The sequence below is a fragment of the Petaurus breviceps genome, unplaced genomic scaffold (assembly GCF_028583685.1).
Source record: "Petaurus breviceps papuanus isolate PSGF00001 unplaced genomic scaffold, PetGlider_PUasm1.0 42, whole genome shotgun sequence".
NCBI lineage: Eukaryota > Metazoa > Chordata > Mammalia > Diprotodontia > Petauridae > Petaurus > Petaurus breviceps.
In genome coordinates, this window is record NW_027186325.1 from 4,832,454 (window position 1) to 4,853,422 (window position 20,969).

At 37.5% G+C, this 20,969-nt stretch overlaps 1 pseudogene; it reads right to left on the reverse strand.

Moving 5' to 3' along the window:
* Nucleotides 1-904: 904 nt before the first annotated feature.
* LOC138171315 (G protein pathway suppressor 2 pseudogene) lies at nt 905-20,696 on the reverse strand (annotated as a pseudogene).
* Between the last annotated feature and the right edge of the window lie 273 nt (nt 20,697-20,969).

Sequence of the window (20,969 nt, forward strand, 5' to 3'; positions counted from 1 at the left end):
ACAACTTGGAAGACCAGCAGGAAGGGTTTTTCACATCGGGGGGAGAGTGAAGCACAGTCCAGAGCAAGTAATGCCAGCACAGAGCCAGCCCTAGGAAACCAGGAGTAGGCCTTAGGAATAATTGAATCAGTAGCAGGAGTAGCAGTGACTTCTTCTGGGGCTCTCATCCCATAGAGAGTAAGGGGGTAAAACAACTGGTCAGAGGGAGATTATAAGTGTCTTTTTTGGTAGCACTGAGATAGTACTCCATTTCTTTGCTCATTCTCAGATTCAGTTTGAAATCCTGGGTGCATTTAAATTTTTTCTTTCAAATCATCAAATCACTAGCTACTTCAAAAAAGACAGGAAGTATAGAGAAGACAGAATAAATTACATCTGAGGTATTATGATGACTCTCAACTGAAGATCAATCAACAATTAAAAATGAACTATCCTAAAATTATGATAAATATCAATGGAAAAAAGTTTTACTTACAGTACTTCATAGATTCATGGCTTTAAAGATGGAAAGGACCTAAGAGATCATGATGGGAAACAGAATTCCAAAGAGGTTTACCAGATTTTCCAAATCACTGTGGTATTAAAGTGTCTTACTTAGAATTTGCATCTACGTCTTCCCACTCCAAATCTAGCAATTTTTTCACTGCCTCACTTCCAACTAACATTTTTGAGAGTTACTTCTCCTCATAGTTTCTTTTTTTAAGTTCCCATAAAACTTTTCCTTCCTTCCTCCCTCCCTCCCTTCCTTCCTTCCTTCTTTCCTCCCTCCCTCCCTTCCTTCCTTCCTTCCTTCCTTCCTTCCTTCCTTCCTTCCTTCCTTCCTTCCTTCCTTTTTATTTTCTGATGGCAATTTAACTTTCATAATTGGGAGACATAGTGAAGGAGGACATTGTCCTGAGTCAAGTCACTTCTGATAAAAATGTTGGTTGTGGCTGTGCTGAATAGAAAGGGGAGAGGGAGTGGATTGGTTGTTTGGTGACTGCAAAGCTTGGCTTTCCTGGTGGTTGCATCTGTACAGGAGTCCGAGGTGTGGCTAAAGTCCACATGTTGGGTGCAGAGCCTAGGGATGCATGGATTGCAGAGGAGACAAATCAGAGAAGCCAGATTGCTTATTAGTGAGATTCAGTTGCTTCTGAAGGGACAGGGAATTGCCAGGTTGCAGGAATCCTGTTTGTGTGGGCTGGTAGAGGTTGCATACTTACTGCATAGGACTCTGACTGAAGTTGGAACAGGTACTAAACAGCAGGAAATGTTAAAGCCTCTTTGAGATGTTGGCTAGGACTATAGCCCAGTTGGGTAGATCCATAGTGAGGTAGGGGCTAGGTTGACCCATAGGCACCTCCTGGGCTACTCTGGATTTGGCCCATATTCTGAAGTTCCTAAAGAAGATGCTGACTCCAAAAAAATGACAGGTGATGAGCATTTGGGTCCAAACATCTGCTTGTCCCTATCAGCAGACATACGGTTTTCTGGTCTGCTGTGCTGCTGTGTCCTCCAGGGCTGCCCTGCATGTCTAGAAGATGTGTCCCTGTGTGCACAGACAGACCTTGCTGGTATCCTGCAGATATAAATGTTCTTAAGTCACTTTGCTCCTTATGCTGCCTCTTCTCCTCCTCATGTAAAACTTTCTTGAGCTGCAAGAAGAACTGGTGCTTCTCCTCTTGTAGAGCCAGGATCTTCTCTTTAAGTTTATGGATCTGTTCTTTGGTCTCTTCCAGTGACATCCTTTCTTCCATTTCCTTTCTCTTCCTCCCCTCCTGTTCCTCCTTCATTTTCTGTTCAATCATCTTGTCTATGTCCTCTTCTTCCATTCTCTTATTCTCCTGCTCCATCATTATGTGTCAATGCAAAACCCTAGCCAGGGCATTAGAGAGCTTGGGGTGTGTAATGCTAATGGCATTTAAAGATTCCCCTGTATTGGCTTGGTTTTTGGTTTAATTGTGTTAAAACCCAGAGTTTGTTAATCCCGCCTGTGGGATGGACTTGTTGACTGTGAAAAGAAAGTCCTGAACTGGGAGGAGCTGGTGACTTAGATTTGGAGAGACACAGGAGAGAGGCAGAAGAACTTTTTGGAAGCATCACCTTCTTGGAGGCAGAAAGAGAGACTGAGAGGATTGCTGAGGGCAACTTTGAATTGCCCTGGACTTTTGAGACCTGCCCCTGGAGCTGCCAAGGACTGAGGAGACATGGCTGCTTTGCTGGTACTTTGTCTGTCTGTTTTGATGTTGTTTTACCAGATTTGTCCACTGGTGCAAGACAGTCCTGTTGTTGAAGAATTCCTGGAACCTGGCTGTTGGTTCAGAGCTACTGAGACTGTCCTGCAGACAGAGAGTGAATACTGTCCACTGGTGAAGGACAGTGCTGTTGTTGCAGGGGTCTGGGAACCTTTCTGTTGGTTCAGAGCTACTGAGACTGTCCTGCAGACAGAGAGTGAGTACTGTCCACTGGTGAAGGACAGTGCTGTTGTTGCAGGAGTCTGGGAACCTTTCTGTTGGTTCAGAAGCCCCGAAGAAGGATTTTCTTGTATGTTTACAGAAATCCTGGGAGAGGGTTTTGCTAAAGTTTTCAGGGGTCCTAGGACTGTTCTGCAGACAGAGGATGAATTAATGAAGAGACTGGCAATGTATCTTGTGGCCTTGCTAAGCTTTGTCTCCCTAGGAACAAAGATTGATGAGAACTTGCCTAGTGTCAAGATGAAGAAAAGACCTCTATTTGGGTATTAAGTGCTGTGATTTAACTTGTTGTAACTCTGGGGTAGATTCAATTGTGATCCAGGGGTGGGGAACTTTTGACCTTTTTGTGTTCTATGATTGAACAAATGGATGTACTTTACTTATGATTGGAAACTAATCTCCATTTGAGAAGAGGGGCTTTGTGATGAACTAAATGAAGGTACAGCCTAGGGGTGGAGTAGTATTTAGAACAGGAACTTTGTAATTGATTGAATGAATGTAAGGTCCTGGAATAGGGTAGTACTTGGAAATTATTTAATCACACTTAGTAAATGCTGTATTTTGAATGATATAATATTTTGATCTTCTCTGTTCTTTATTTGTCACTGAATAAAATGGAGAGCACCTATGCTGGTATTTTGAACCTTGGGAAGTTGCCTTTCCTTGACATTACATTACAGGGTGTTCCAGAAGGGCTGGAATGGTGATCCACAGGGTACTGTCAAGCAGATTGGGGTGTGGATCCTGAGACTTGATTACTGACAATCCAGCTCAGAAATAAATCTAGTCACCAAGCAGCAATCTGGTTTGTTGAGGGATAAGTATTATCACAGAGCTGTAGTGGGTCTCCCAGTCACAGAAAGGAGGATCTGAAAGGGGAATCTCCACCCCCCCAACCCCTCCTCAGCAAACAGAAGAAATGAGGTGGGAAAACCAAACTCCACCACAAGCAGGGTTGGGTGGGGGTAGTTGTTAGTGGGAGGTAGGAGGGGTGGGGGGACACAGGAGGTAGTGGGGTGGGGTATGGAGCAGGGATGGGGTTGCCCTGCTCCTGCTTCACCCAGGAAGGGGCAAAACAGAGTTTTCAAATGGGTATACATCATAAATGGCTAGTATAACAATAAATTGTAAAATGTATAACAACTTGCTACACATGCTAGAGTGTGTAAAGAATGCTTGACCTTGATTTTTTATTATCAGGGTCAGGATATATCTAACAATTTCTATCTAAATGACTATGAGACTCTTTGAAGCTATAAGATGAATTAACTTAGTTGCAGTACTTAACACACAAAGCTGTTTTAAGACTAAAATGATATATATTTAAAACCTTGAAATTTTATGAAAAGGTCAGTTTTTATTAGAGGATCTGCTGGTTTCAAATTTAGGAGATTATCTCATTTAAATTTATTATCTTATTTATATTCATGCATACACACATGTGTGTATGTATATGTGTGTATGTGAACACACACATAGAGGGAGAGGTCAGGAATAGCCCTGCATAATTGCTTAAATAAATTTTGTTTGTGTATGTGTGTGTATGTATAATAAACAAAAAACTCAAATTAATTAGGGCTAATAGTTAAAAAAATAGGTCCAATAGGAAGAACAGATAACAAAGTCTATACTTATACAGCCACTACATTCTCACTTGCTTAACTCTCATTAGTGACATTTTCAATATTTAATGTTTCTTTTAAAAAAGTAGCTATAAATGTCTGGCTAAATCTCTCCAATTCTAATTTCTCTTCTGAATCACCAATTGTCTTCAAGACTTTCAAAATCAGCATGTCTAAAACTAAGCTAATTAACTTATCTACCTCCTACTTTGCCATTACTCCCTCACCTTCAAATGTACTTGCATGTGATGACAGAGTTATTTTTCCAATCATAAAGTTTCAGAACCATTCTGATCTACCTTCTACCTACCATCTATTTCCAAGCAGCTGACAATTGTTGAGCCTACATATCCATCTCCTGTATCTATCCTCTTCTCTCTGCTCATATGACCATAATACTAGGTCAGGTCCTCATCAGCTCTTGTCTGAAATATTGTTGCTACCTCACAATTGGTTTTCCTGCTTGCAGTATGTGCCCTCTCAACCTCATACTTCAAAGAGATGCCAAAAGAGTCTTCGTAGGATATGTATCTAACAAGTCACAAGCCACCTAGAAGGTGATTAGAAAGAGGGGCAGATATCAAACACAAAATTTTCTCAGACATAAAAAGAGTTGAAACTTTGATCTTGAATAAAAGACTATTTAAATGCTATTATTATTATAGACTATAGCTATTACGATTTTACCCTACAAAGACTGTGTAGGGTTTGGCCCTGGAAAATAAAGTGCTTTCTAGCCACTACCTCCCACCAAAGGCTAGCCAAGAATAGAAGGGGGTGATAAGGGAGTATAGACCACTCCTTTTCTGCTCACAGATCCTACTGAACTAGAAGGTAGAGAATAAATACAGCACTTTAAATTGACAAAGACCTGGAGCTTTATTGTGGAAGTTAGTAGCAGAAGAGGTGTAGCTTGTGAATTATTGTGAAGTGATGCAATTTTCTGCTTTCTCTCTCTTTCTCTTAGAAGAAATTAAAGAAAAGCCAAATAAAAGTTTGAATTATTCTCAAAATATTCCCTAATATGCCAGTCTCATTGGAAAACAATTTGAGTTTTTGAAACGTGATAGAGCTGACTGCACCTAAAACTTAGGGTAATATTTTATCTATGTGTGTGTGTGTATGTTGGGGGGGGCAGTCTTTGGTGCTACATTAGGATGCATTGTCAGTAACTCAAAGATAAAAAAATGTGTTAAGGGTCAGATGCAAATTTAAAGTAACTGACAAGAAAATTTGTTCACTTTTTTTTTCCTTTTGATAAAGAGGAATAGGAAATAATGAACTATTTTAAATTAGATCAATTAAATGTAATTAATAATCAGGCATTTTAGTGACATCGGACACTATGCTAAAAACTTGGAGATTAGACAAAGGATCTGGGATTCCACTGGCATCAAGAACTCACCAGTGAGGAAACTCGCACTATGAATGCATGTAAGAGTTTTTACTGTGACTTGTTCTTTGTGATTTATTTTTGAATAGTTATTAAAAGATGAAGTATCTTGCAAAGATCACAGAGCCAGTACATGTTAAAGGTCAGAGTTGAACTCAAGTTTGCCTGGCTTCAAGAATAGTTTTCTATCTTTCCTCTTGGATAGTGGGTATTAAAAAGACCAAAAATAGTGCAGTGCCAGCTCTAAAAGAGTTTGTTTTTTTTTTAAATAACTGAATATATATATATATACATATATGTGTGTGTGTGTGCATGTATACATACATATATGTATGTATGTATAGATGTGCATATCTGTGCATCAATACATACACATTCCTCTATATCGGAGACCTTTCCTCAAACATGAGAAAACAAAACAAAACAAAAACAAGCAAACAAAATATCTTTTAAAAGGTTAAATGAAATTAAGCTGAGAAACGAAGGCAGCTAGGAACTCCAAGAGTTAGCAGGGATTCAAAATAGTCTGCGTAAAGTCCCAGAGGTGGGTGATGGAACTTTCTGCATGGGGAACTTCAAGTTGACTAGTTTTCATGAAAAGTAGAGTGTGTGAAGTTGGAGTGATGTGAAATCAAATAACCTAACTTCACCATTCTTCTAGATGACTAGGAAATTGGGGTGTCATGTTCCAGCTCTCTGAGCTTTTGTTCTTCTCCTTAAATCACTAGCAATTAATTTATCTGGCTAACCATTGCCAAGAGAACTACTAGCATAATGAGACAAAGAGAAGTGAGCAGAGTAAATTTCAATATAAATTAGAGGTGATGTTTTGTAATGTGGACTTTATTCTCTGTGATTAAATACCTTGGGGGATGGGAGAGATGGTCTGTTCAGATAGAAAGAAGGATGAGGAACACTGCATGACAAAGTTTAAGGTCCATTGAAAGTGAGTAGGAGGGTGGACAGGTAGCACAGTGAGTAAGAGCACTGGCTCCAGTGTCCGGATGACCTGGGGATCAAATCTGGGCTCAGATACTTAGCACCACACCCAGAAATAACTGGCTGTGTAACCTTGAGCAAGTTACTTAACCCCGATTACTTTAAAAAAAAAAAAGAAAGGGAGTAGGAGGTTTCAGAAAAGAAGAGTGGAGGAGCAGCTAGGTGGCACAGTGAGTAGAGCACTGGCCCTGAAGTCAGGAGGACTTGAGTTCAAATCTGTCCTCAGATACTTGACACTTAAACTAGCTGTGTGACCTTGGGCAAGTCACTTACCCCAAATGCCATGCCTTATCCCCTCCAAACAAAATTTTAATAAATGAAAAAAATAGAAAAAAAAAGTGGAGGGACACAAAGAGCAAGCTTCGATAACTTCCTATTTTTTTTTCCTTTTGCTAGCCCCCCCTATAAAGAATATTGAGCTAGAGACCACTTCTGGAAGCCAATATGGTGGAGTAAGTCCCTCTTACTCTCCTTTATTGACTCCTAAAAATCCAGGATATATCACCCCAGGAAAAACCCTTAAACAGCTATCTTCAGAAAGATAGGGTGCAGTAGTACTTTGGCCTAGGAAGATCAAGGTATTAATAGGAAAGGTCCCTCTTGCTCTGGTGGAAGGGGAGAAGAACGGGCAGGAGGCATTCCAGCAAAACCAGTGGCAAGCCCCACCTCAACAAACCAATGGAAGATCCTGAGACCCAGGGTAGTGGAGCAGGCATGCATGAACACCATTATCCTCGAGTGCCTTGACACAAGCAGGGGAACTGGAAGAATTCAGCATGGAAAATCACCATGTGGTGGCCAAGAATTGAGAATTGAGGGGCTGCCCATCAAATGGGGAATGGCTGAACAAGTTGTGATATAAGAAACGGAGAGCAGTTGGACTTAAGAAAAATCTGGAAAGACATATAAGAAATGATGCCACATGGAATGAGCAGAACAAGAAGTACATTGTATCCAGTAAAAAACAACACTGGGTAATGACTAACTTTGATAGACTTCGCTCTTTTCAGCAATACAAGGGCCTAAAACAACTCCAAAAGAATCTTGATAGAAAATGTTATCCATACGCAGAGAAAGAACTATGGAGTGTGAATGCAAATCAAAGGATACTGATTGCTCATTTTTCTTTGTGTATGTGTGTATGAGTATCTTCTTTCCTGTGGTTCCTCGCATTAATTCTAATTCTTCTTTATAACATGACTAATGTGAAAATATTTTGGATTTGAATGTATTTAGAGAACTTATATCAGTTTTCATAATGTCTTTGGGAGAGAAGAGGGGAGGGATGGGTGGAAAATTAAAAACTAGAAATCTTATGGTAGTGAATGTTTAAAAAGAAGAATATCCAGATAAGATCTAATTTATTCCTTTTTTAATTTTTAATTTTTATTTTTCAAATGCTTTATTAACTTCTGATTTACGTCATATATTTCTGCCAGATTTTGAGTTAAAAATTTTCTCCTGGTTTTTCCCCGACCCACCGCCCCAAAATAGCAGTCCCACAGGATATCCCCTCCTCCAATCTGCTCTCTCCCATATTTTCTCCCATAACCATTTCGAATTTTCCATTGGACCTCTATGCCCCAGTGCCTGTATATATTATTTCCCAAGTACATGTAAAATAGAATTAATAATAGTGTGTATACATATATATATATATATATATATATATATATATATATATATATTTGTGTATTTGATTTTAAAACTTTGAATTCCAAATTCATTCCCTTCCTTCTTGTCACCCACCCTTACTGGGAAGATAAGCAATTCAGTGTAGGTTGTACATGAGTGGCTAATGCAAAAGAATAAAATAATAGATATATTGAGAAAAACTGACTATATTTCCCTCCATCCTATCCCACCTCCCACTTGTTCTGTACTCTACTTTGTTCCCATCCCTTTTCAAAAGTGGGTGCTTCCGACTTCCCTCCCCCCCTATGCCTGCCCTTCCTTGCATAATCCTCCTTCTCATCCCCTTCCTCCCTACTCTCCTGGAGGGTAAGATACCCCACGTAGTGTGTATTTCTTTCCCTCCTCAAGCCAAATTCCTCAAGCAAATTCAACGGGAATAATGTTGACCCATTCACTTTTGCCTTCCTATTCTTCCCCTCCATCGTAACCATTTTCCCTTGCCTCTTCTATATGAAATAATTTACCCCATTCTGTCTCTCCTCATCTCCTCTATTTATATTCCTCTCTCACATCTTAATTTCACCTTTTAAGCATCATCCCTTCTTGTTAAATTGGTCTTGTGCCTTCTATCTATCTATACCTGTAAACATATATACATATATATATACATTCACATATGTTTTCATATTCCCATATACCCTCATATTTATATATTTCTATTCCCTTCAACTACTGAGAAAAGTTTCATTAAGTTACAATTATTGTTTTTCCCTGCAGGAATATTAATAGTTCAACTTTTATAAGTTCCTCATGATTTCTTTTCCCTGTTTACCTTTTCATGCTTCTCTTGCTTCTTGTATCTAAATGACAATTTTCTATTCAACTCTGTTTTTTTTTTTTCAGCAAGAATGCTTGAAAGTCCTCTATTCCACTGAATGACCATATTTTCCCCTGAAAATGATACTCAGTTTTGCTGGGTAGGTGATTCTTGGTTTTAATCTCAGCTCCTTTGACCTCCGGAATATCATTTTCCAAGCCCTTCTATAGCTCAGTGTAGAAGCTGCCAGATCCTGGGTTATCCTGATTGTGTTTCCACAATATTCAAATTGTTTCTTCCTTGCTGCTTATAATATTCTCTTCTTAATCTGGGAATTCCAGAAGCTGGCTATAATATTCTTAGGAGTTTCTTTTTTGTGATTTTTTTCTGGAGGTGATCAGTGGATTCTTTCAACCTCTGTTTTGCCCTCTTGTTCTAAAACATCTGGGCAGTTTTCTTTGAGAACATCCTGGAGGATGATTTCTAGGTTCTTACTTTGATCATGGCTTTCAGGTAGTCCAATCATTTTTAAATTATCTCTCCTGGATCTATTTTCCAGGACAGTGGTTTTTCCCATGAGATATTTCACATTGCCTTCTATTCTTTCATTTGTTTGTATCTGATTAAAAGCATCTTGATTTCTCATAAAGTCATTAGCTTCCATTTGCTCCAATCTAATTCTGAAGCAATGGTTTTCCTCATTGAGTTTTTGAGATTCTTTTTCCATCTGGCAAATTGGCTTTTTTAGGCATTCTTCTCCTCATTGCCTTTTGGAGGCTCTTTTGCCATTTGAGGTAGTCTGTTGTTTTTTTTTTAAGCAATAGGGGTTAAGTAACTTGCTCAAGGTTACACGGCCAGTTATTTCTGGATGTGGTGCTGAGTATCTGAGCCCGGATTTGATCCAGGTCATCCCAACACTGGAGCCGGTGCTCTTACTCGCTGAGCCACCTGGCCGCCCCTAGAGGTAGTCTGTTTTTTAAGGTGATATATATATAAAAGCATATCACATTATTCCAAGTAACTGAAATATTATAAAATTCCTTTCTCCCTTCATATTCCTAACAAGACAACTTCATCAGGGTTTCTTTTTACCACATGAACCTGTTGATAATTGCCTAGTCAAAGGTATTGTTTTGTGTAAGGAAAACCACATTTTCAAAGCACAGAAAGATATAGCATTGAAATGCATACAGGTGTTGCAAGTGAAATATACCTTTGTGGAAAAAAAATCAACAACATGAATTTCTTTTTTGTAAGTATATATGCATGTATGTGAGAGAGTGTTAAGTCATTTCTCAATGTTGCATTTGCTGTGTACAATGTTCTTCTAGTTCTGCTTGTTTCACTCAGAAAATATGTGTGTATGTATGTATATACACATATATGTATGTATATACACATATGTATATATGTATGTATATAAAATTATTTGTATCATATATTTTTATATTAGCATATATTATGTATTTGTGATGTATGTATTGTGGTTTTCCCTGAAACTGTTCTTACACAGACTTTCCTTTCCAAATTTCAATATCTTCATTTAAACAGAATTTGAACTGATGATTCTAATCCATTTTCTTCACTTCAGGAAATGAAAGTGTATTCTTAATGAAAAGGCACTCTCACTATAAATATTTAAAAGGCTATATTCTGAAATACTTATAACAGTTTTTTTTCCCTATTCTTTCTTTCATTTTTTAAAGGTACAAATACAAAGCTGAGAAGAGAGAAGGAATGAAAATAGCACCGTTGCTCCTTCTATCCATCAAAGCTACATTTTTTTTACTGAGTAGGAGACTTGAAAAATATTGATGAGTCAAGACAAAAGCCTGTTATGGAATTCTCGACTTTATTTCCCATGATAAGAATGTCACCACAAAGACGAATGCACATTGATTATTCCTTTCCAAGGGTGCTACTCACCTGCAGGTTGTGTACTAAATAAACAATGTAGGTGGTAGGCTAGTGCTCATGACATTTTGTTTTAAAAATAGACTTTACTTGTCTTTACATATCTCAAATGCCCATCTTTTCGTAGTTTTTCCCATACCTTGTTGCTGAACTTTTGTTTGTTTTCATCCTGAATTTGTGATTCAGCAGTTTAAGATAAATACAGACATATTCTGCCTGACTTTCCCTAGTTGTCCCAAAGCACAAGGCAAAATAGAATCATATTACAGGGGGTCAGTTCCACTTTAGCCATGTTACAAATAGGAAACAGAAACAAACTACATTGCAGTGGAGTCCTGGGATTTTACAATGGAATTTGGTTATAATGATATTAACTTGGTTATTGTAAAATACAACTTATAGAAACATCATGTCTAGTGTGTTCTACTTTGCAAATGGGCATAGAGACTTATAAAAAGTTAGTGTCACAGAAACTACTGGAATCATCTTATTATCATCAGTACTCCCTGAGTGAAGCCAAAGAAACAACCTTATCTTCAGTAAAGCTAATGTTGACAAGGAGTTTATTCAAAAATGTCAACTTTTCAATAGTGAAAGTAATTACACCAGTATAGAAATATAGAAACTGTCTTTTATACTGTATTTTTTGAGCTCTATAATGCTGTTTTCAAGTCCTCTGACTTTAAAATGAGTTTAATACATATATGCTGTCTCAGGATGACTGAAGAGTTCTAATAATACACAAAGGAAGAATGCTTTCAGTTTGCCTGGGGTTTATGTGGAATATAGTGTTCTTATGGAATTAAACAATAATGTGGGGAAATTAGTTGGATCTGGGGCTAGAAAAAATAATAGTTCAGTAATTTGGTTCAACTAACAATGATAGACCCAGGACTGGATGCATTTACTAGAATATATACAAACATACACATATGTACCTACACATACATATATGTATGCCTGTGTGTGTATATGTATCTATCTATTTTGGTCAGTTAGGTGACACAGTAGATAATGCTCGCTTCCAGAGTTTAAATTAGAACTTAGACTCTTCCTACCTGTGTGACCCTAGACAACTCACTTAGCCCTATTTGCCTCAGTTCCTCATGTGTGAAAAAGCACTAAACAATGAAATTGCAAACCATTCCAGTGTCTTTGTCAAGAAAAATCTAAATGGAGTCATGGATAGTCAGATAGGACTGAAATGACTCAATAACAACAACAAAATATTTCTCATTTTACATAGATAAATACACACATATAAATACTGTATATTTACAATACAATATATTCACATACATGTGTATACATAAACATGCATGTAAACTTATGTATACACATATATACACACAAACACACATGTGTTTACATACATGTATATATCAACAATGCAATATTCATAATGCCTATGGTAACTATAAATATGCTGATATGGTTATTAATCATCAAAATATAACAGTCTCTCTACATGGTGGACAAAGCTAGAACATTTATTTAAATACCAGAAAACTAAGTCTCAATACCAGAAAGTCAAAGCTATCACAGTAGCTATAGAGTTGCCACATGTAGTTAATGCAGTAAACACCCACCTTATTAAGCCTTCAAAACAGAACAGGCTACCTCAGGCAAAGGTATTCCTTTCCTCATTCATGGAAACTGCTCAGCGTGGACACAGCTTGCTCCCAGCAGCTCTGGCCCTCCCTCATTTCCCATCCCCAACAGTCCTCAGCAGAAGTCCTTAGCAGAAATTCTGGATGGCTCAAAAAAAGGAGTTCGCAGTGCAGCCACCACACTTTCAGTCACCACACTGGCTCCAGCTCCATTCTGGCTTCCTCCTACCCTACCCCTTCCTGCTACATCAGCAAGTTCAAGGGGCATGGAAGATCTTCAAATCCCATAACCATTACAATGTATCAATACTCCTGAAACTGATGGTTTGGTCAATTTTGTAAGTTCTTTTTCTGTAGTACATAACAACCCATCTGTTGTAATAATCTTAGAGAGCTACCTTAGGGTCTGAAAAGTTAAGTGAATTACTCAGGATGGCAGAGCTAGTACATATCCTAGCCAGCATTTGAATTCATTTTTTCCCCTCTTGACTCTAAATTCAGTGCCCCAACCATTGTGACATGCTATCTCTCCCACAACTGTATTTCCAAAGAATTCTTTGAGCTAGTCACATTATTGCCTTAGCCATCCCCCTTGCTATTGACATTGCTTGCCAGAATGTAAGGAAAAAGCATGATTCTCAGGTTATTACAAAAGAAATGAAAGGAATTAATTAATAAGCATTTATTAAGTATCTACTGCATATCAAATACTATGCCAGGCAATGGGAATACGAAGAGAATAATGAAACATTCACAGACCTCAACAAATGTACATTCTATCAGTTGCAGCCTGAATACATATACAAATATACAAAGCATAACAGAGAAGAAAAATAGAGAATGATTGTAGTTTGGGCAGAATAAAAAGAACAGGGAATCAGAGTGAGAAGGTGTTTGAGAGGGAGTGCTTGTTTGAAGAGTCCTAGTCAAAAAAAGTAGTTATTCTACAAATAGTTTTTATTTTAAGATTTTATAGCAAATACTGGAGTTCACAGTAAAGAGGAAAGTAGGTTCTATATATATTGATACTACAGGGAGCACACGACTCCCTTAGGATTAAAACTGAATAGTGTTTCTCTGACTGTCCTAAATAAAGCCTGTGGATGATATGACTTGGTGGCAGACATTTAGAAATGAGAAATGACCCCAAGGGAGATGGAATTCTTTCATGGTTCCAACACTAACTTGCTTGGGGTAGGATCACAGGGAGGGGGAAGGAGAAGACCCACTTAACCTGTACTACCAACTCCTTGTTCATTTGTAAAATGGAGAGGACAATAGGTGCCCTTATTTTTCAGGGCTATTTCAGTGATTGATGATATAGCACCTGAAGCTCTTTGAAAAAAAAAAGGACCTGAAAGTACACATTTATATCTAGAGGGGAAGCAGCTGTCTGAAGTTTAGGAGGCACAAAAACTGTGAGACTCAAACATATTTCAATGCTGTCATCTTCCAGCTTCTTTATTCAAACTCATTGTTGATTTCACTTTGTAGGTTGATTTAAAAATTTTTCACAAACAATTGCAGGTCTTACATGGGAGATTGAACATAAAATCCCCCTCAAAGGGGTCCAACTTAGCTGATCTGTCCACTGTCACTAGGTGGTGATCATTGAAGTGGACACCCCCTGAGAAACAGCATACATACAAAACTGACAGGTGGTCTGATGAAATTGAGATGCTGACCAACATAATAGGGAAGCCTATTTTTCTCCCCCATTCAAGCAGCTGCTATAAGAGGCTTGCAAGGACTCAGGGTTGCACACTTTCCTAAGGGATAAATGAAAAAATTAGGCTTACATCTTAATTATGAATAACTGACATCCACACCGCACTCAAAAGTTTGGCAAAGTGCATTAGGTACATTATCTCATTGACACTCATAATAGCCCAATGAGGTAGGGATTATAAGTATTATCTTCATTTTACTAATAAAGGAACCAAAATTGAGAAGGAGTTGTGATTTGCTTAAGGTGACTAGATATTAAGTGTCAGAAGCAGAATTTGAATCTAGATCACTCCTAATTCCAATCCATTAGAACTGTATGGTAGAATAAGCCTCTTTTATAGCTCAACCCCCTATAGAATCTGAGAAGAAAAGTAAGATTTTTTGAGTTTATTCTTTTGATTTAATCACTCCAATTTAATTGTTAAGACACAAAATTTACTCTGTACATGATAACATTTCTTTTCTGACCAATACTATGAGAATATAAATAAAGCTACTATTGTCTCCTGGAATTAGTCAATTTCAAGAGTAGAGAGGGCCTTACTTCCCAACTGGGTTAATTCTCACAGATGAAAATGGCAGTCAGTATAAAGGCGGTTTCAGCCTAATGCCCTTTCTGTCACTATCTCCCCCTAAACTCCTGTCCCACTTGATGAGATAGCCCTTCTCCTTGACAAGGCTATCCCCTCTACCTGCACAAGTGATCCTATTCCATTTAATCTACTACAATAGATCATCTCTCTATCATTCCAGTTCTTTTACTTACTTGCAATCTCTTTCTGTCTATTGCTTGCTTCCCTACCACTTATAAGCCTTCCCACATCTTCCTCCATTCTTAAAAAGTGCTTCCTTGATGCATCTATCCCAGGTTCTTCCTTCTATATACTTAACTCTCCTACCTTTTATGACTACACTCTTCAAAGCCATGTACCACAAGAGCCTTTGCTTCTCATTCTCTTAACTCTATACCACCTTACTTCCAACCTCATCATTTAAAAAAAATAACTTTTTTTTTCAAAAATCACTAATGAGATCTTAATTGGCAAATATAATGGACTTTTCTCAGTCTTCATCTTTCTTGATGTCTCTGCAAACTTTGATCACCCTCTTCTTGATTCTCTCTTCTGTATAGTTTTATTTGAAACTTTTCTCTCCTGGTTTTATTCATGATTATCTAACTGTTCCTTCTGACTCTCCTTTGCTTAATCTTCATCAAGGGCATAGACACTAATGGTGAGTATACCGCAGGACTATGTCCTACTCTCTCATTTCTTTTTCTATCTATTTTACTTGGTGATCTAATAAACTCTCCTGGAATCAATAATCTCTGTGCTTATGCTTCTCAAATATACTGTATTGGAATGTAAATTTAAAATCTTCCCTGCCCCTAGGTCCTTTGATAGTCAATTTTGTTAACCCATTTTGAGTTGCTTTCCTTTAGAAATGCAGATCTAAGAACCTGTGTTGGCAGCCACCCAGGGGATACTGGGGTATATGCTGCTACAAAGGGCATCACAAACAGGATCTGAAGAGTAAAAGGAAAGTATGGGGGCTGGGATAATTGTTTATCTCCCATTTGTGGTAGCTGTGACTCTGTGGAGCCATGGAACAGAATTGAAGAATGGCCTGCATGCTGACTTTGCTGAGCTGAAAACAGGAATGGTGAGCTGCCTGCATCTGGACTGGGACAGAAGCCAGGAGTGGCTGCATCCTGCTGGAAGAAAATGAACCCAGGAGTTCAGAATGCAGCCACAGGACAAGATAAGGACTGTGTGGCTAGGCAGAAGCACTGAATGTGTTTTCTTGCTATATCCCACAGGTTGGTACACAGGGGAAGGATGGACTTGTGTCTATGGTGGGTGGGGTGAAGGGCCACAGACCCCCAAGGACCCCACCCTATTGGTTTTGTTGCCCAACCACACCTCTCAGGAATTGGAAGCAGGGGCTGGAATAGTGTGAGGGGATGGACCTAGCTCGCCCCCCAAGAGAACTTTATTTGGACATTTTTGCTTTAGATTGAAGAGATGCACCTGAATGTACTTTGTGTTTGTTTAAGGCCCTGTGGCCACTTTGGTAGCAAAATGTGATGTCTCTATTTTGTGAGGATAAAGTTGTACCTAAGAGATATTAGTGCTAATTCAAATGTAAATTGCCTATGCTGTGGGCATGAAACATTTTGGGGCCAAAAGTAATGGGAATGTAAATTAAGATCTTCCCTGCCCCTAGGCCCTTTGATAGACAAGATTGTTAACCCATTTTAAGCTGCTTTCCTTTAGAAAAGCACATCTAAGAACCTGTGTTGGCAGCCATCCTGGGGATGCTGGGGAGTTTGCTGGTACATCTACATTAACTATCCTAACCTCTCTGATATGCGCTAGTCTGATATCTCCAACATTTCTTAGACATTTGAACCAGATGTTCATTAGATATCTTAATCTTAACATGTCAAAAACTGAACTTAATATTTTCCCCCAATACTGCCCCCTTCCACAATTAAGTATTAGTGTGTATGGTATCCCCATCATCTAAGTCAATTCTCCTATGTCACCACCACCCCTTATATACAATCTCCTGCCAAGACCTGTTTATTCTTCTTCCTAACACCACTCTCATATGCCCCTTTCTTATATTAATGCCATTACCATGGTGAAGGTTTTCATCATCACATTACTAGACTATTTCACTGTATGAAAGTAGTTGTTATGCCTCCCACAAATTCTTCCCTATTCTAGTCCATCTTTCACTTAACTTTTAAAGTAATTTTCCTAAAGAAAAGGCCATGATCTTTCTTAATAAATTCCAATATCTCCCTCTGACATCCAAGATCAAATATATAATCTTCTATTTAGTATTCAAAGCCCTTCATAACTACCTCCCCCTTCTCACTTTATCAATGTTATTAAAATTAACTCACTTAGTTCAGGGGGAAAAGTCAGCACCCTGAACTTCAGAAAATATATACAAAATTACAAGCAAACAAAAAATAACGATAGAGAAAATAACACAATTCAACAGACCAAAAGACAGGGCTTCTAGCTGTCTGACCATTACATATATAAATGTTTAGTTACCAGAGAGAGAAGTACCAACATCTGGATTTTCAAAGCTGGGGGGCTCAACAACTATCTAGAGTGTCATCTGGCCAAAGCACACAACACTTCCCATAAGTGAGCACCAAGGTAAAACCTCACCTCAGAGTATATACCATTCTTCAGGGTCAGAGGACATCAGAACCTTCGTGACCTACTGCCTAATTACAAAGTAACAAAAGGTGTGGGCCTTCCTGAAAAACAAGGCTGCCCAAAATCAAGCCCCTCCTGTTGTGTTCCACTTGAGGCCCACTAAGGGGCAGGGAAGATATTCAAATTTCCCAGGCCTATTAAGGGGTAGGGAAGATCTTCAAATTCTCTTACCATTACAACCACTAAAAGGAAAACACACGTTGATGTGATCACACCACTTTCAAAGTATTATTATGTGTTGTCATTATTATTGTTATTTATTTTATGTGATAAAAAGGTGAATTCAGTATCACACCAAACATTTCAGAGATAATAACTCCCCATGAGAAGAATTGTCAATAGTGTCACCTTAAAAACATAGGAAGATGGATTTAGAGCTTCAAAGGACTCACTTAGTGGTCATCAAGTCTAAATATAGTTTACAATCTTTAATTTGTATTCTAAGACCTTCAAAATGTAACTCCAGCTAAACATTTAAGTCACCAAACATTTATTTTTCTTTCCTTTCTTCATCTTTCTGTGGCTCCACAATACTTGAATTATTTCCGTGACCTGGAAAATCTGGAAGGAGGCTATAACATTACTGGCAGTTTTCATTTTAGGATATCTTTCAGGAAGTGTTCAGTGAATTCTTTCAATTTCTATTTTGCCCTCTAGTTCTGGAATATCAGGGCAGTTTTCCTTGATAATTTCTTGAAAGATGATGTTTAAACCCCTTTTTAAACATGGCATTCAGGTAGGCAAATAATTTTTAAAGGATCTCTACTGGATCTGTTTTCCATTCAGTTTTTTTTTTGTAATTTCCAATTTCACATTTTTCTCTATTTTTTTCATTCTATGTTTTTGTTTGATTGTTTCTTGGTTTCTTATAAAGTCATTTTGCTTTCATTTGCTCAATTCTGATTTTTAGGGAATTGTTTTCTTCAGGGAATCTTTGTTCCTCTTTTTCCATTTGGCCAATTCTGCTTTTTAAGGCATTCTTCTCCCTCATTGGCTGTTTGTATCTCTTTTACCATTTGTGCTAGTCTACTTTTTTAACCTTTAAAAAAATACTATTAGTTTACTATATTCAGTTCCATAAGTTTTTGAGTTCAAAATTTTCTCCACCACCCTTCCTCTACCTCCCCAAATATAATGGCATGCCATCTGATATAGGTTCTACATGTACCTTCACATTATACATTAGTCAAGTTGTAAAAAAAAATGATAACCAATATAATGAATAATGAGATAATAAAAACAAAACAAAATGAAAAAAGAGAGACAGAGTAAGTAGTTAGGTTCAATCTGCATTCAGACTCTGTAATTCTTTCTCTGGATGTGGATAGTGTTTTCCATCATGAGTCCTTTGGAGTTATCTTATAACTGTGCTTTGCTGAGGGGAGCCCAGTCTATCAAAGTCAGACATCATAGATAGGATGTGGCTGTAATTGTGTACAATGTTCTCCTGGTTCTGCACCCCTCACTCAGCATCAGTTTATGTTAATCTCTCCAGTTTATTATTATGAAATCTGTCTGTTCCTCATTTCTTGTACCACAATTGCGTTCCATTACATTCATATATCACAACTTTTTTAACCCTTCACCAATCGATGGGCATCCCCTTGATTCCCAAATCTTTGCCACCACAAAAAGGGTGGCTATAAATATTTTTGTACATATGGGTCCTTTTCCCACTTCTATCATCGCTTTAGGATACAGCCTAGAAGTGATATTTCTGGGTCAAAGGCTATGCACATTTTTATAGCCCTTTGGGAATAGTTCCATATTGCTCTCCAGAATGGTTGGATCAGTTTACAACATCAGCAACAATGAATTACTGTTCCAATTTTCCCACAACTCCAGTATTTGTCATTTTTCTCTTTTGTCATGTTAGACAATCTGAATGGTGAGATGTGGTACCTAAGGCTTGTTCAGATTTGCATTTTTCTGATCAATAGTGATTTAGAGCATTTTTTCATATGCTCATATAAATCTTTAATTTCTTCCTCTGAAAACTACCTGTTCATATTCTTTGACCATTTATCAATTGGAGAATGAATTGTATCCTTAAGAATTTGACTCAGTTCTCTGTATGCTTTAGAAATAAGACATTTATCAGAGACACTGGTTATGTAAAATTCTTTCCTAAACTTTCTGCTTCCCTCCTAATCTTGGTTATATTGTCATTGTTTGTACAAAATCTTGTCAATTTAATGTAATCAAAATTATTCATTTTGTATTTTGTAATGCTTTCTACCTCTTCTTTGGTCATAAATTCTTCCCTTCTTCATACATCTTACAGGTAAACTATTCCTTGTTGCCCCAGATTGCTTATAGTATCAGCCTTTATATCTAAATTGAGAGCCCATTTAGATTTTATTTTAGTAAACAGTGTAAAATATTAGCGTATGAACAGTTTCTGCCACACTATATTCCAGTTTTCTCAGCAGTCAAATAGTGAGTTCTTATACCAGAAAGTGGAGTCTTTGGGTTTATCAAATGGTAGATTGCTATAGTCATTGACTACTGTGTATTGAGTACCTAAGCTATTCATTTGATCTATCACTCTATTCCTCAACCAGGATCAAGTAGTTTTGATTGCGGCTCTATAATACATTTTAAAATCTACTATGGCTAGGCCACCTTCCCTGGCATTTCTGTTCATTAATTCCCTTGATATTCTGGAACTTTTGTTCTTCCAGATGCATTTTGTTACTATTTTTTCTAGTGCTATAAAATAATTTTAGGTAGATTTGGTATGGCGCTAAATAGGTAAATTAATTTAGTTAAAATTTTCAATTTTATTATATTAGGTTGGCCTATACAGGAGCAACTGGTGTTCTTCCAACTATTTAGATCTGACCTTGCTGGTGTAAAAAGTGCCTTGTAATTATATTCGTATATTTCCTGGGTTTGTTTTGACAGGTAGACTCTCCCAAATATTTGATAATGTCTATAGTAACATGAAGTGGAATTTGTCTTTTTATTTCTTGCTTTTGGTTTTCATTAGAAATATATAGTAATGCTGAGGATTTATGTGGATGTATTTTATATTCTTCAACTTTGTTAAAGTAATTTATTATTTCAAGTAGTTTTTTCTTGATTCTCTAGCATTCTGTAAGTACATCATCTTATATTCTGCAAAGAGTGATAGCTTAATCTCTTCTTTACCTATTCTTATTCCTTCAATTACTTTTTCTTCTATTACTGCTACAGCTAACATTAATAGTACAAAATTGGATGAGAGGTTATAGTGAATACCTTTTTCCACCCTTGATGTTATTGGGAATGCATCTAGCATGTACCCGTTACAGATGATACTTGCTAATAGTTTTAGGTAGATGCTACATATCATTTTAAGGAAGACACCATTGATTCTTATGCTTTCCAGTGTTTTTAATAGAAATTTGTGTTGTATTTTGTCAAAAGCTTTTTCTGCATCTATTGAGATAATCATATGGTTTCTACCATTTTTATTGTTGATATGATCAATTATAGTGATAGATTTCCTAATGTAAAACCAGTCTTGCATTCATGGAATTAATCCTGCCTGATCAAAATATATTATGTTCAT